At 46.0% G+C, this 13,173-nt stretch overlaps 1 protein-coding gene across 11 annotated transcripts in view; it reads right to left on the reverse strand.

The window, feature by feature from the left end:
- LOC741478 (uncharacterized) overlaps positions 1-13,173 on the reverse strand; it is a 128,693-nt gene that overhangs the window by 76,299 nt on the left and 39,221 nt on the right. For 4 of the 11 annotated variants that reach the window (XR_010152179.1, XR_010152171.1, XR_010152169.1 and 1 more), the window contains 3 exons: positions 7,482-7,707; positions 6,825-6,886; positions 5,838-6,042 (listed from right to left, as the gene is read on the reverse strand). The gene's annotated coding sequence lies outside the window, so the exon portion shown is untranslated. Of the gene's footprint in view, positions 1-5,837; positions 6,043-6,824; positions 6,887-7,481; positions 7,803-13,173 lie in introns of those variants that run through there. The other 7 variants (XR_010152180.1, XR_010152186.1, XR_010152187.1 and 4 more) reach the window with 4 other exon arrangements.

Raw genomic sequence — 13,173 nt, forward strand, 5'->3', positions numbered from 1 at the left:
TCCCAGGCACCTTCCTACACAATGGGGGATTTCTAGTCCTGGGGCTCCAGGGAGAACTCCTCCCTGGGGGAGTCGGGTGTGGACTCGGACACTGCCCTCTGCTCACTCGTCTCCTTCCACCTGGTTCATTTGTATTGAGCACCTACTATGGAAAGGTACAACCCAGGCACTGAGGGCAGAACCCTGGGGAGTCTCCTAATCTGGGGGGAGGAACGAAGCCTGAAAAAAATCCCTGGATTCCCAGAGTGGGAGGAGAACACCAAGGACAATGAAGCAGGATCGCGGGACAGACAGTGGGACTTCAGGGCCAGCGGTCAGGGCAGCCCTCTTTGGGGGCCCCATTTGAATTCAGATCTCAGAAACTCCTGGAGAGATAGTATTACGTGAGAATCCGTGTGTCTGTCACTCTGAGTCAGCCTTCAAGCCCCGGCCTTTCTTGCCTCTGAGGCCTCTGCCTGACACACCAGCCTCAGCTTCCTTGTTTGCAAAATAGGCACGATAAATACACCTAACTCCTAGAGGTGCTTGGAGGGTTGAGTGAGATCAAGTATGCCCAGCATGTGGCCCACGGCGAGACCCGGGGAAATGCCAGCTGCAGTTACCATGACTGTGTGAGAATCTCCACATTTAATCTGTGGGTGAGGACACGCCAATGGGAGAGAAGCTCTGCTGTCTTGGGCAGGCAGGAAAGTCAGGACCCCTTTGTCCTGTTCCTTGGGATAGCATGATATTACTAGTGGATGATTCCAAGTGGAAGAAAGCCTTTCCTTGGAGTAGGGACCCTAGCATCATTTTCCTCTTTGGCAAGGCCTCCCAGAGTCACCAAGAGGAGAACAAACCCACAGCGATGTCCTGGAGAGAGGCTGCAGCTAGAGAAACAGGGAATCCACTGACATGCCGGGTGATGACTGTTGTTTTAATTCTAGTGACTCCTATCACTAGACTTCCGGGGTTAGAATCCTGGCTCGATCCCATGTGAGGGTGAGATCAAGGCAAGTTACCTATCTCCCTGAACCTCAATGCAGTCACCCGTAAAAAGGGCCCAGTCGCCCTACACACCGGGCGCTTACAAAGATTGAATTAAAAGAAGGGAAGCATGTGCCCGGCACATGGCGGGCACGCTGTCACTCTGCTTTCTGTTTTCCCTTTCCCTTTTCCCTCCCTTCCTTCTCCTGTGGCTCACCCCTCCTTTTTTCTTAAATCACTAAAATATATTGCAGAGGCACTCAAAAACTGCTAGACGTGACCAGCAAGGACAGGGAAAGCAACGACTTCAAAGTGAGGGTCAGAGTTTGTCTCCTCTGTCTGCAGAAGCAGATTGGGGTTAGGATGGGAAGTCTGAAATATAAGCTCTGAACGTTGCATTTTACATCCAGTCTTGCGGGTGCCTGTGCTCCACGCCCTCCCAAAGCCAGGCCCCTGAGCTCAGCGGCTTCAGAAAGTAGAGCCCCTCTGTCTTTGGTATCAAGGGGCGGGGACCGTTATCATCCACTGAACAATCGAGCACTTACTGCGTGGCAGCCCCTTGAGCTGTGCGGGCTCCAGTGCACGGATCCCTCCCGTCAGTAGGACTCGGGGACCACCCACACCCCTCTTTCACTGCCGGAGAAACCAAGGCACAGAGAAGAAACGAAGCCCCATTCCAAGGGTAGGCTGCTGCCAAAATCCACCAGTCATCCCAGCCTGGAAGGTCCAGCATGGGACTTTTCCATTTCCCACCAGATGTTAGTTGAACAGAGTGAGCCACGCCAGGCTGTAAAACAAATCCCAGCGTTCCCTGCAGCCGCGCAGGAATTATATTCGCCTGTCAGGGCCCAGTGCAAGCATAACACAGACCTCCTCTCCCCTCGCCCAGCGTGGAAGGCGTTTTGACCCCCGCTGAGAAACATGAAGGTCGTGACCCACTGGCTTCCCCATCTGCCCTTTCCTCACCAGGGGATATCTGACAACAGCCCTGTTATTTATGCGGCTTAATGTAATCCAGAGGCCATTGGCACATTGCAGAAAGAGGGAGAAAGGAGGGGTGCCTGGATCCTCAGAACCCGGTTTCACTGGCTGCGTGTTGAGCCTGACATCCGACTGGTACGGGGAGGACAGGATGGTGGCTTTCCGCAGCAGGGAGCCTCCGAGGTGGCTCTTGCTGGATGCAAACTTGAGCAAACCAACAACTATTTACCCAGGGTCTGCTGGGTTCAAGGCGTATTTTCACAGGGTAGCATCGTTAGCAGGCACTCAGGGAACATTCCTGGATTAATTCTCTTCCGGGAGTTGTGCAGACTGGGCTGTACTGGCTCCCTGGAGCCGGCATTGCTGTGGGGGTGATGATGTCCGATCATTTGTAGCACACCACAACACTTCCAAGTAAGAGCTAAGAAACTGGCTCTTCCTGGGAGCAAAGTTAAGTTGCATTTTTTAAGGGAATTTTTTTTCTCTCCATAAATTTATCCTCTCTTATGACTCAACCAAGACACACAGAGTCACAATTACTTAACACTGAGACGCTAGTTTGTTTTTCTATGTTTTGTTGAAAGGACACAATGAACAGTCATGGACAGACCTCACCAGAGCATCACACAGACCTGGGTGTGACTCCTGGCCTCACCATATACTAGGTCTGTGATTTGGGTAGGTTGCTTGACGTCCCCTCACTAGAAAAATGGGATCAGAATAAGACTTGGCCCTATACAGTGGGGGCCCATTAGAGATGAGGGTGCAGACATCCCCGCATGGACTCTGCCCCAGAGCAGGCTTGCAGAGTTGCAGGCTGGCAACAGAGTTGAACACGCAGAAGACAGAGCTCAGTGGCCTGGGTTCAAATCCCAGCTCTGCCCTTTGTCAGCTGTGTGACTTGGGGTGGATTACTTAACCTCTCTGTGTGTCTTGGTTGGCTTCCTCATCTGCAGTACTGGGATAATAATGGTTGTGAAGATCAAACTCATTAATAAATGCAAGGTTCGTCTTGCATTTACTGGCCAACTGGCTCATAGCTAGTTGGTCATTATTGCCATTACAGGGAGAGCTGCTATTCTGGAATGTTTGATTTAAAATTATTTAAAAATATTTATTGCACACAAAATAGCCCGGCAGACATGAAAACAATAAAAAGAAAAAGAAAACTAAAAACTTCCATCTTATTTTAAGATATTTTTGTAATATGTTGATGTTTTCGTGGCTTTAACATCAGCTATTCTTATCATCATTTTAGGGAGAATGTTTATTTTCAAGCCCTCGATTTAAGCTCATTTAAAAATATTTATTGCACAAACAATAGTGTGTAAAAACTACTGATAATTTAAAAAATCAGTCCTAATAAATCTTGTTTTAAGGTGTTTTTGGAATTTGCAGGCGTTTTTGTATCTTTTGTCACAAAATAGCTTCTAGAGCTGTTCATGTGGACAAATACCAGCTTAGAAAATATGCTGCGTGTGGCTTGGGCTGGGCTGTTCTCTTTTGCGTGGGACACCTCCCACCCATGCCCTGGGCATCGCAGATAATTGGGTGTCCATCTGTGAGTCCGTGACAGTGTTGCGTGGCCTCAGAAACTCAACATTACAGCATCACTTCCGGATTTTGGTTTTCAATGTCATGTATTCTCAAGCCTTTATTCCTCCTTCTCTCCTGGGATAGTGACGACCTGTAATCGTCACTTGCTCAGAATTGATCATTCACGAAATATTTAAATGAAAAGTGATTGCAAAACCTCAATTACTTTTGCACCGACCTAATCATTGGCTGCCGTGGGCTTTGTGGGACCACATCTACGAATGTATCGTTCATGGCCGTTGTTCCTTGTGGAACGTGACCCTGTGCAGGCAGGGATTTGATCTTTTGTGTACGGCAACATCCTCTGTGCTAGGACAGAGCGGGGGAACTTAGGAGGAGCTCCACAAATAATCGTGAATTTATGAATGCAACAACAAAAGAATGAAGACTGAAATAAACCTTATGAATAGGGTACTTTCTGTGAGTTTTTTACAGAGTACTTTTTTGGCTAGAACATTTCTTAAGAGCTTTTTTTTTTAACTCGAAGTAATCTAGAATTTAATTTACTTAAAGTAATATATATGTATATTATTGTATACATATGTATACAAAATATATATGTATATATTAATATACATGTAATAGGTATTGGGGCAACATTTTATATTTTTAAGTGATTTTACATCCATGTTCATCTCCTTTAAAATTCCATGTGCTAAGTACAGCAAATAGGATTTTGTTTCCCCAACGTCCAGGCTGAGTGCAGCCAGATGGGATGACTTGACAAAGTCACAAACGCTGACAAATCCCGGCGGGGGAGTTGTGGCTTCCTCCAAAGGAAGGTAAGTCTGTGTTTGTCAATTGATCAGCTCAGCGGTGGCCCTGAGTGAGGCCGTGAGGAAAGTAACTCCGTAGTTTTAATTCTGATGATTACTTCCTGAAAAAGGACCCTGCAATGGTGGGTCCAACCTCCTCCTTCCCTCTGTCTCTGCCAGTCGCTCGGTCTCTGTCTGTGCTCCCCTCCAGCTGCCTGTCCCTCCCCCTCAATGGGGGCTTAGGGGCCCAGCTCACCACTCGCGCTCCCACAATGTCCAGCGTCCATGCCTGCAGCCTGTTTCCTGGGAATTTCAGTCCATGTGGAGCAAGAGGCCAGTCTCTTGCTCTGAGCCCAGGAGGGCATGTCCTCCGCCAGCTCTCAGCACTGGCTCTGCTTCCTGTTTACTTCTGCAAGTAGCTGCGATTGTGGGGTCTGCAGCCAGCCCTGTGGTCCGAAGCCAGCCAGGCTCAAGGGGTTATCATCCTATCAGCCGAGATAGGCTGGCGGGCTCTGCCATCTGTCAACTGTCTTCTGATGTAATTGAAAGTTCTCTGTCCTGGAATGTCATCTTATTAGGTGGATCAGGCCTTGACGTGTTAACTGGAGAGTTTCTGCAGGGCTCAGCTAGTTATTTTATTTTTTCAAAATTAAGAGGCATATAGTCTTTTAAAAATCTCATAACAAGTTCTTACGAAAATTTTCCAAAAAATCATCAGAGCGTAAAGAAAAAAGGAATGGTCACCCAAAACCTCATCACTCCGAAATAATATGCTGGTAACGTTTCATTAAACCTCTGTCTATGCAAATTATATCCAGAGAGATTCATGTGTATGTTTCAAAAATGGAATCAGATTTCCCATGCTGCTGTTGACCTGCTTTTCTTTTTGATGCCACAATATGGCACGGATGTGTCTCCATGTCAATAAATACAGATTTACATCATCTATAAATAGTTGTATAGCATTCTCCAGGTGTGGCATTTAGACTTTTTCTTTTTTTTTTTGCTATGATATGTTATAAACAACACCACAATGAACATGTTTTGCACATTTGTGTAAATATTTCCTTGGGATCGACGCCTAGAGTTGGGGTAACTGGAGCATGGGGCATTCACACGTACAGTGACCATCTGAGCAAACTACAAGCAAGGAAGTGCCAATTTTCCTCACACAAACAATCTACACTGGGTCCCAGTTCTCAGCCCTGCATCATACCAAGTGCCCAATTCTTTCACTTAGCTACTTCCAGCAGTAGAAAGTAGCATCTCATTGTTGCTCTTTGGTCTTTAAAAAATTACATTGCACATATTTATCAGGCATTTATGCACCTGTGAACTAGCCCAGCCACTTAAAATTAGATCCTCATGCTGCAAGAGCTGTAATGGTCAACAGATCCAACCCCACTCCCAAACCTCCATCCACCCACCATCCACATACTTGAATCATCTCAACTGTTTCTCTCCAAAGACCTGGCCTTGCCTCTGGTCTGTTTGAACACTCCCATCCACAGGAGCTCATCGCTGCCTGAGATGGTCCACTGTGTTCCCACCTCTAATTTATTAACCTATAAAAGCCAGTACATATGGAATAACCATGCTGGGCCAGGAACGACGGGAAGCCCTTTGCTGAACAGTGTCTCCAGCCTCAAACAGTGCTGAAAACATGTATCGCTATTTCCTTCTTTGTTCCATCAGGGTCGCGAGATGCAGAGAGGTTAAGTAACTTGCCAAGGGTCACACAGCTCTAAAGGAGCAGAACAAATAACTGAACGTGAGGAAACCGTGCACCACTTGAAAGGCTCACAGAGGAAACTTTAAGCTGGTGAGAGATCTAACAAAAATAAAATAATTTCTCAAAGTACAGATTTCTTTAAAGACTTCCTATCCTTCAGGCACTTTATCTTCAGCTGCCCAAGGATACAGAGCAACTATCAGACACCCATGGGGTCTGGGCTTTGTGTGAGACCTGTGCTAGTCTCTGCAGCTACCAGAAGGCAAGAAGGCCTGGCCTCAAAGATGTCCCAGTAGACTCGGGTGTCACCGGCCCATGTGCTTATGGCTCACAGATTACCAGGCCAAAAAAAAAAAAAAAAAAAAAAAAAGCCTACCTTAATTGATAGAGGTCTCAGATTAGTTCAAAGCATTCGCCTCTATTTTTTCCCACTAGGGCTGGTTTCAGAGATTAGATTTTCTAGGTGCAGAAATGCCCTTAGGCAAATCAGAGGCCCAATTTGCAATGACCCCACTCGGCCCTCCTATCCTAATGTCCTGCCACCTGAAGACATCATTCTCGGAGTGTCCCATCCTCAGGGCTCTGGAAGAAAGGCTCTGGCATCAGTCATTCACACTTTAGTATGAATCAGCCCAATAATTTAAATAGCTGGACTCTATGATGAACACATGGATTTTTTTAAGTGGGTTCATTTATTCATGAGATGGATGTCTGTGATTTGGACAGGAGGCTTCTCAGCTTCCCTCAAATTAATCCTTAAATTTCATCTCACCCTCCCTTTCTGTACAACTTACCTTTCTTGAGCACTGATCTGTCCTTTGGATAAACAGGTAACAAGCTATGGGCTGCTTCTCACCTGTGGAAGGTTAGGCCACAGAAATGAAATCTTTCATTAGGTTTCAAAGCAAAACACACAAAACTCAACCAAAAGAAAAAAAGGGGGGCGGAGGGGGGACACAACGATGCCTTTTAATGTAAAGAACCTGCCCTGTGGCCCGAATCTTTCTCATCATGAGTCCAGCGTGCAACGGAGGATGAAGGTGCTGCACGGGCTTCCTCTGGGGCTGGGGACTGCTGGCTGGGAGCCACCACGGCTTGCAAACTAAATTTAAAAGCTTGCATCCCAAGACCCTTGAGCAAAGGTTACTCGAGGTCTATTCCGGGTTCAGGCGGAAAAAAGAAGCTTGACTTGGCAAGGAAATGCCTTGTGAAGAGGCGCTTGGCTGACCAGGGGCATGGAGGAAAGCTGGGACTCGCTGCGTTTTCTTTTGGCATTTACAGCCCTGAAAAATGATTGCAGCTTCCTCTGGCCGCAGAGCTGGAGCCTGAAGAGGTGACCTTTAAGGGGAGTCTGTTTACAGCAGCCGCAGGCCCAGGGCCCTTGCGTGAGCTCCACGAAGTCTGCGCCGGGCCTTGGCACTGACCCTGCGGGGCCTGCAACCCAAACTCACCGGTTTCTGGGAGCTGGTGAGGGGCTGCGCTGGGGCTGGCGCGAGGCCCCGGCCGTGTGGGGAGACCGGGGGAGCCTCCACGCTGGGCGCCCGGGCAGGGAGCGTGGGGGCGGGCGGGCTCACTGCTTGCTCCCGGGAACATCCTGCGGGGCAGGTCTGCCTGACCGGCCGCCCCATCCTCGGACGCTGAAAACTGTCCTGCAGCCAACTTCAGCCTCTCTTGGCTCTGCAGACAAAACAAGAGGCGATTCGCCTGCGTGGGGTGCTCCTCTCTCCTTGTGGGCCCTGCCACAAATCGGATACGAATCTCTATCCCCCGGACTTTCACACCGAGTTACACAGAGGAGAAAATGGGGATAAAAGTTAAACTGAGAAGCATTCAGAACTCACCCTATAACTGTCTGAAACGAAACCATGCACATAGTTTACGGCAGACAAGGAAACTATAATCCGATTTCTCCACTTGGATCTTAAATGTGAAATAAATAAGCACATGTAATGGTATCTGCTATTTTTCAAGAGCATGAATAAAACTTGAAGACTTGGATTTAACTTTTTAAAGATGGTTTTGAAACCTTTCTTACTGAAAACAGGATCACTACTCATTTTCTCTTTGTACCCTCATTCAACACTCTTTTCTTTTAGAGAGACAGTGTTTTTTTAGAATGCTTTGGTTTCTGTTAGGAACATAATACACTTTCTTTGGGGAAAATGTAGGAGAGAATGAAAAGAAAAATAACAGTGACATGAAATTTCACCACTCAGAATTAACCTTGGTTAACATTGCAGTAGATTTCAACCTGTTTTAAAATATATATATATGTGTGTGTGTGTATGTATATATACGTGTATATATGCATATATATGTGTGTGTGTCTGTGTGTATTTGTGTGTATAAATAAGTGTATATAGGTGTGTACATGTGTATATGTGTGTATATGTGGGTGTGTACACGTGTATGTGTGTGCAGATATGTGTTTATGTGTGTGTATGTACGTACGTGTGTATGCATGTGCATATGTGGGTGTGTGTATATGTATGTGTATATGCGGGGAGTGTATGTGTGTGTTTGTGTGTATATGTGTAAATTTGTGTGTGTATGTAGATATGTGTGTGTGTGTGTCTGTGTATGTTCTACAATGCATCCTTTATAAAACCAGTATCAGGAATTTATATTGTGCTGTTCTCACCTGTCAATATATCATAAATACTTTGCCAAGTCATTAAAGTTTCCTTATAAACATCATTTTGATGATGGCCTAATACACCGACCTGTGGATGTGCCATAGTTTCCTCCACTATTCCCCTATTATAAAAATGTTTTAAAGTGTACGAACTTCCTTTCCCAGTGGGGGAAAATGGAATCGCTGGTCTGATCTGGAATGGTTATTTGTGATTTCCTGAAGTTAGGTCAAAAAACATTAGACATTTTTTGTTAACCCAAGTACCTACTTCCTGGCGGATTCCAAATATTGACCTGATGTAGACCAGGGGAGGGGAGCACCCAGATCCTTGCCTTGGGAGAAGCGAGGCGGGCCCGGAGCTGACTCTAGGACAATGTCCTTGTGTGAAGGTGGCAAGCCAAGTCACCCCTCAAGGGAGGAAGGAATTGGGGCCCCCGTTCTTAGGTGTTTATGAATCATGAGCTCCACTGAGAACAAGATGACAGGAAGCCATGGAGCCTGTCTAGAAGAGTCTGTTCCCAGAGTCCACACAAAATTTCAGGGGTTCTCAACCCTTGACCCCTTATGGAGGCCTTTTGAGATCTCCAGGACCCAGGGTTTAATTACTGGGGACCCTCTGTGACCAGCTCCAAAAGCATCCCTGGATTCCTTTAGTCCATAACTCTGGGAAGATCATAAAACACTTTTTTTTTTTGAGCACTGAATGTTAACATTTAACAGAGAAAACTTTTGTTTTTGCAGAAGTTGAGAAACTATAAAATTCTTCCTGAAACCTGAGACTTCGAGCATATCACAAAGGCAAGAGTTACAAAAAAGTGAAACTTTTAGGTAATTTTATGAGTTTTGCAAATCTGCCACAAGCGTTATGTTTAGCACCCTCAGAAGAATTCCAAAAGGAGTATTGCTTCAGTCTGTCAAGAACTAAAATAGTTACACATGTTTATTCCATGTGGTTTGATGTATTATAAGCTATTTGATGGAATTAGGAATGACATGGTTCCTTTTACTCTCCATAAAGACATTCGTGCAGCACGTCCTCTGATACTTGTGGTCTTGAGCTGTTAATTTGTTTCTTCATTCCTTTCGCATGTAATGTTGCATTTTAGTGTTCAGGCTCTGGGGGTGGCACACTGGCTCACCACAGATTTGTGTGTGACGTGGGAAAATTTAGCAAGCTCCCCAAAGCCTCAGTTTCTTCATCTATACAATGGGGCACCTGCCTCATGGAACTCTTGTGAACATTAAAGGAAATAAGACATGTAAACCACTTAGCACATGGGCTGACATGCGAAGAACACTCTCTGCCTTAATTAGGATTATTTGTTAGTTCTCACCCGAACATCCAGAGATGCAAACAGAAGGTCGAAATAAAGATCAGTGCCTGAAGGCTTCAGGAAGAGTGGGTGAAATAATGACCACATTTGCATTACTAAAAGTTTGGGGCTAATTATGCTACAATTTCCTATTATACATTGAATGAGTTGTCCAGAAGAGAGACAGAAAAAACAAACAAACAAACAAACAAACGAGAAACCATCCACATTCACATATACGAGACAGTTAAAAAATTGGGGGGTAGAAACTTTCTCAAGATGGGTTTCACAAAGCACTAGTCCCATCAGATGCCCCTTGAAGGAATGTCAAGGAGTTTCTCTGCAGAGATCAGTTTGGGAATGTTGCTCACTCTTCCCTCATCTTGGAGAGTCTTTGTGCACCTTGGCATAGTAAAGGCTCTGAGAAGTCCTGCAGTGAAGAAACTGACGGGGCTCTGTTAAATCCAGTTTGGGAAAAGGATTCCTACTTTGGAAAAGGCTGGACTCGAGAATGATCCCAAACATCCCCTTCGAATCACAAATGGAGACGAGGCTCAAGGGACACATTTATAAATATCACCACGTAACCACACAATCTCTGACACAGTGCCAGGTAGCAGACGCCTCACAGTCAAGTTCCGGTGAGGCTTTGAGATTGCTCAACAGTTTTCTTGAGAAGTCATTCACATACCATAAAATCCACCCATTAAAAAATGCAGAATTTGATGGTTTTAATACATTCCCAGAGTTGTCCAACCCATCACCACAATCAATTTTAGAACATTTTATCACTTCGAAAGGAAGCCAGTACTCACTAATAGTCACTCCTCCACTCCTCCCTCCACAACCCCTGGCAACCACGCATCTACTTTCTATCTCTAAGGATTTCCCTGTTCTATGGACATTTCATAGAGATGGAATCACACACCCTGTGGTCTTTTGTGTCTGGCCTGTTTCACTGAGCACCATATTTCCAGAGTTCATCCTGCCACAGCATGTATCAGCCCTTCGTTCCTTTTTTACGGTTGCACAATACTCCATTGTAAGGAGAGACTGCCTTTTATCTACGTATCAATCAATGGGCATTTGGATTGTCTCCATCTCTTGGCTATTATGAGTAAGGCTGCTGTGAACATCTGTGCCCATGTTTTTGTACGGGCATGTGTCTTCGTTTCTCTTACGTAAATACCTAGGAGTAAAATTGCTGAGTCATAGGGTCACTCTAGGTTTAACATTTCGAATAACTGCCCAAATGTTTCCCAAAGAGTCTGTACCATTTTATAACCTTACTGGCAATGTATGAGGGTTCCAAATTTTGAGTTTGCTTTTGATCAAATACCTGGCACAAAGCAGTATGCTTGTTGATTAATCCAAATTATTTTAAAAATTCTCATACTTAAATGACAATTGCCTAGTGTCAGGGAGTGTACTAAACACTCTGTGTATCATAACTCACTTCATCTTCACAACAACCCTAAGAGGTAACCGTATTGTCCTCCCCTCCAGGCAGATGGGGAAACAGAGGCCCAGAGAGGCTCAACAGCTCATCCCGGGTGATGTGGCTTGTGAGCAGTGGATGGAGGGATCAAACCCAGAAGTTCAGCTCCACAGCCCAAGCCCTCAGGAGCTCTGTTGGAATCCTAATGTGTTCTAACTTTTCTCTTCTAAACTGTAAAAAAAAATAACTATTGACAAACACTTATAAAATTCAAAAGAGGTAACTCCTCCCGTGGAATGCAGGAAGCTAGAGGACTGGGTAGAATGTGCTGATTATGAAGAGTTGGATAAACTGTGATGAGTTTACACAATTCACACCTTCTCTGGGGAAAGATATTCAAATCAACTCATCCATGAGGCACAGGCAGAACTCAGGCTGATGGTTGCTTCTCCGTCTTCAGACTCCCCTAGAAATGGATGGAAGGTGCTGTCTAGCAGCAAGCAGCAGCACGGGGGCTCGAGCCCTCAAACTCCCCGGTCAGACTCTGCAGGTCAACCCTGGCCCTGCCCTTTCTGTGCCGTGCTGCGCAACCTCTGTGAGCTCCCAAGCCAATTTCCTCCCCTCCAGACCAGGCCAGTGGTACCCCCTGCCTAAGGTTGTGCCGTGATGATGGTGAGCTAATCAACGCAAATGGATCATGGTCCCCGCCCAGCGGAGTAACCACCCCCTGTGTAGTTGCAACCCTTTTTATTGTAATGAACTCCAGTTTTGAACCCTAGGTCTAGGGAGAGGCCTGACCACTCACCCACTCTATCAAGAGGCCCGTCCCCATCTGGGAAATGTTTTTAAAAATTTAGGGCTGGGTGCGGTGGCTCACTCTGTAATGCAAGCACTTTGAGAGGCTAAGGCAGGAGGATCTCTTGAGCTCAGGAGTTTAAGACCAGCCTGGGCAACACCGCAAGACCTCATCTCTGTAAAAAATTTAAAATTAGTTGGCATGGTGGCACACACCTGTAGTCCTATCTACTCAGGAGGCTGAGGTGACAGGATCATTTGTGCCCGGGAAATCGAGGCTGCGGTGAACCGTGATCAGACCACTGCACTCCGGCCTGGGCAAGAGAGCAAGGGCTGGTCTCAAAAAAAAAAAAAAAAAAAAAAAAAAACAGTGGTGCTAATAAAAGTTGCATTTCTGTAAGTGTATGATTTTTTTTTCCTTTTAGTAAAATTGAAAATTATGCAATAATAATTTCTCCCTTCCCTGGGCCACTAGGGAACTCAGAACAAATGTTATTACTGTCATGGTGCTGTGCAGTCAAAGACCACTGGGCTTTGACAACAGAAAGGAAGAACATGGAAGAGGAGAGGTTGGAGTATTTATGGAGCATTTACTATGGACCAGGCCTTGTGCCAGTTCTGCCCTTTTACACGGCCCTCTCCTCAGTCCCCAGAGCAGCTCTATAAAGCACGTAATATTTCCCTTTCTGCAGTGAGTACCCCAGCCCTCAAGTGGTCCCTGCTGAGAGCAACTGGTCCTGTCCTCCAACTTTAATTCTTCAAATGAGCCCCCCCTTGCTGGGGTGAGACACAGGCACTGCGGATCCCAGGGACATCCCTTTTAGCAACTTGGGGTTCTGTTTAAGGCAGAGAGCACAACAAGGAAGAGGGGCATAGGAGGGCTACCATCACCCTCACCTTCTACCCAAGTGACCTTGGCAAAGCCACTTGTCCTGGGCTCGGGCATGCATCTGCTAAGTGGG

This window comes from Pan troglodytes, chromosome 18 (assembly GCF_028858775.2).
Source record: "Pan troglodytes isolate AG18354 chromosome 18, NHGRI_mPanTro3-v2.0_pri, whole genome shotgun sequence".
Taxonomy (NCBI): Eukaryota; Metazoa; Chordata; class Mammalia; order Primates; family Hominidae; genus Pan; species Pan troglodytes.